A 3,657-nucleotide genomic window follows, 5' to 3' on the forward strand; every position below is an offset into this window, starting at 1 on the left:
AACAACAACAGTAGGATTAAGGAGTAAAAACTTATATTTTCATAATAATTTATTCAAAAAACTATTAAATGCCATCTCTAGTTCTGAAGTAAGAAGTTGGATATGAAGAGGGATGGCTAGGAAATCAAAGTCTGAGGGAACGTTAAAAAGTTCTTAGAAAAGCCATGTTCTTTTAGTTCCATTTTTCCACAAATTTTTTTGAAGCCCTCTCGCAGTGTTTGACATGAATGAGCCCGCCCTTCCAAGGTCTTTTCTAGTTATTAATGTGAATTACCATGCAAAATAAATTGAAAGGTCTTAAGACATATGTAAAGTTGGGGGTGGTTTAAAAAACTGCTTGCACTTTGAATATGTATCAAATTGTTGTTGTTAAGTGCTGTTGAGTTGGTTCTGACCCATAGCAACCATGTATAGGGTTTCGGAGGAACAGCTGGTGAGCTTGAACCAGCACACTAACCCACAGCACCACACTAGGACTCCAACAAATCTACAAAAAGTTTAAAGTATAATTTTCATGCAAAAGGCAAAGATTTGTGTTCAGTTCCACCTAAAACCCTGAATGAAAGGTCCTAAGATACATAAAAAGTTGGGGGGGGGTGTAAAAAATTACTTGCTGTAAGCACTTTGAATAGGTATTAAATTCTTATACACTAGAAACCACAATATTGTATTCACTTTCAGGATACTTTCTTTAAACTATAGATTTCTTTTAAAAAATTGCTTTGAGTAGGAAAAAAAAATGATTTGGTTTGCCTTCTGCAACCATTTCTACCTCCTTTTAAAGCAAACTTTTACATGAAAAATAGGCCATATTTGTAGTTATTTTAAGTGTCAGTCATTATGGTATCTGGGGAAAAAATGATCTAACTGGATGGAGAATTACCAGGAAATTACTTAAAGCCCCAAACCTCAGCAATGAGTTTTAAATGTACAGACTTCTATGGTGGTGGTGTCGTCGGTTCCAAATCATAGCGACCTTGCAAAGTGTTTCTGAGGCTGTAAATCTACGAGAGCAGAAAACTCATCTTTCTCACGCATTACTGCCGGTAGTTCTGAACTGCTGATCTTGAAGTTCGCAGCCCAACTGATAACCACTATGTTATCAGAGCTCAATTAAAATGTACAAAAAAAGGTCACTAGAATTACATCCTTAATAACTCCAAGCTGGGAACTCATTAATACTGTACTTCGGCAGTGAAAGTACATTTAGGAGACACTCAAGAAGGACTGGGAAGTTGACCAATTTCCCCATCCTGTCTCTAACTCAATTTCTTCTTCGAGCTTCATGCTGGTGATAAAATTCATACGATTATGAATGATAAACCATAGCCTGCACCACACTGTCAGGGATCTCAAAGCATTAAAAATTCCCTTTTCTTGAAAGGCGATTTTAATTAGTAGAAACTTCCTTTCCTCCGTGACAGACTATCCTGATTTCAAACAAACAGAACATTGATAGAGCAGCTGAAATGGGATCATCCTAATCTATACTACAACCTCCCTCGAAGCAATAAGCAAACACTCAAGATTACCCAATGGAGTCCTGAAATGAATGCAGAAGAAGCCCTGGACCACAAGATCGGTGGTTCAAACCCACCAGCCGCTCCTCGGAAACTCTATACAGGGTCGCTATGAGTCGGAACCGACTCCACGGCACTTAACATTTTATCAGGTGACACATATGATGCGGCACCAGTTGTCTTTCCTGAGCTTTTCTTCTAACTGAATTGTAACAAAAATGTATCTCTGAACACTGTCAATCAGGTTTTGCAGAAAGCACCAGGAATCGAGCGTTAAATGTTTTTGAACAACAGTGTGAACAACTCAGCATCATTCGTTTTAAGTTCTTTCCTTCAGACGATGACAACTCTTGTTTTTCAGGACACAAACGTCAGAACGGCTGACGGAGACCATCCCCGGCAAACACTGCAGACACGTGGCGTCCTATAAACATTTCCCCCCTTTTTTTTCAGTAGCAGTGGTTAAGAAATAACGCGGTAAAACTGAATAGTTACAGTTACGGAATTTGAGTGACAGCGTTTCTCCTCCTGGCTACCTCTCACCACTCCAGGGAATAGAAAGACGCTGAAAGACAGCGCGAGGTCGTGCTCACTGCTGTCCGTATTCTCCGTCACAGCCCTGGGCACGGGGGCCGCCAGCTCCCGGGGAAACGGCCCCTTCGCCCGCGGGGCTCGGGGCTCAGGCGGACACCGGCCAGGGCGAGGGAACAAAATGGTCCCTGAGATCTTGCCGGCGGCGGCGTCCGGCTCCCACGGCAGCACCACTCTCGCGCCGGTCGAACTTGCTGCAGTCACCGGCCCCCGGCCCCGCCAAGAGGCCCTTCTTACCTAGTCATGGCCCAAAGCGAGATCCGCGGCGGTGACGCCGGCTAGTCCAATAGGGACGGGTGTGGGAGCGACAGGTGAGTCCCGGCTGCGAGCCCGGGTCCCCGACCCGAGAAAAAGCTGGCCGGATCGCCCTCCCCGCAGGGGAGTGACCATCCGCTCTCAAGAGCGGGAACCCGGGCCGCCACTCGCTCCTGCCGTGCACCGCCACCAACTACATTCCCGGAGCGGCGGCCGCTAGCGCCCGCCCCGGGAAAAATGAGCGCAGGACTAAGCGGCCCCTCTTGCGATGAGCCTGAACAGCTAGGGTCTCTCACACTCTACCACCGAGGGGAACTTGGCGCGTTTTCCTCCGTCTCAGGACCCCCGTGTTTAGCCTACGCCCGCGCCAGCGCTACTACTGAAGGCGGCGTCTTTCGAAAATGCCGGTTCTAATCTCCACGCTGCAGAGCCACGAAAGGCGAGAGCCGCCTCGTGACCGCCACTCGCCCCGCCACCCTGGTTCGCATGAGCTCCGGAGTCAGCTGAAACGGTAGTTTTCCCAAGATCCTAACGGGTTCTGCAGTTTCAAACAGCGCAGGCACAGTACAGGGCAGCTCGCGCGGGTCTTCGCTGAGGGCGCGCGCTAGGTGCTAGAGGCCTGGCTGGCGGGCTCGAGCCTCACACCCTTTTTTTTTTTCTTTTTTACTTTAACCATTCGTGCGCGTGAGTCGAGGGGAAAGTGTACGGGTCGGGAGACGGGACAGAGAGAAGGAGCCGCCTGGTACTCAAATCCACCAATCTGTGATGAATAGTCACTAAAGGCTCGCCCGCCCATCTCCAGGAGAGCCAATTATAAGTACATAGCTAAAAGCCAATTGGATAGTAGGGGAAGGAAGTCTAGCCAATACTAACAAAGAAAAAAAAAAAAGATGGCTCCAGCCAATCGTCGTTGGACATACAGAATGTTGCTAAGGAGAGGTTCCCCTCCTTCCGCTCGTCTTGGAGATCGTGTGCGCGCTTTCGCTGTCGACTGTTAAAGTTCTCTTTGCGTTTTGTGAATACGCGACCATGGGACGCCACGGAGGGTGTGGTTTCCGGATGCGGCACTCATAATAAGCTCCGCCCCCGTCGTGCGCACGCTCTCTTGCGAGTTACCCGAGAAACTGGTTTCGAGAAATGGCTGAATCGTTCGTTCGCTTGTAGCTTCCCTTTACGTTTGAAATCTCAGCCCCGGCCCCAAGACCGCCCCAATAAAAATTGATTCTCAACAAGATGCTATAGAGCTGCTTCCTTCCACACTCCCATTTTTTCCTCTTATGCCTTTTCGGCC

The 3,657-nt window shown here is 47.8% G+C and overlaps 1 protein-coding gene across 1 annotated transcript in view; it reads right to left on the reverse strand.

Annotated features, from left to right (window-relative positions):
* The window catches only part of USP1 (ubiquitin specific peptidase 1), a 16,509-nt gene extending 13,454 nt beyond the window's left edge, over positions 1-3,055 (reverse strand). Inside the window, exon 1 of the mRNA XM_006862479.1 lies at positions 2,349-3,055. The gene's annotated coding sequence lies outside the window, so the exon portion shown is untranslated. The remainder of the gene's footprint in view (positions 1-2,348) is intronic.
* Between the last annotated feature and the right edge of the window lie 602 nt (positions 3,056-3,657).

The sequence above is a fragment of the Chrysochloris asiatica genome, unplaced genomic scaffold (genome assembly GCF_000296735.1).
Source record: "Chrysochloris asiatica unplaced genomic scaffold, ChrAsi1.0 scaffold00048, whole genome shotgun sequence".
NCBI classification, from domain to species: Eukaryota; Metazoa; Chordata; class Mammalia; order Afrosoricida; family Chrysochloridae; genus Chrysochloris; species Chrysochloris asiatica.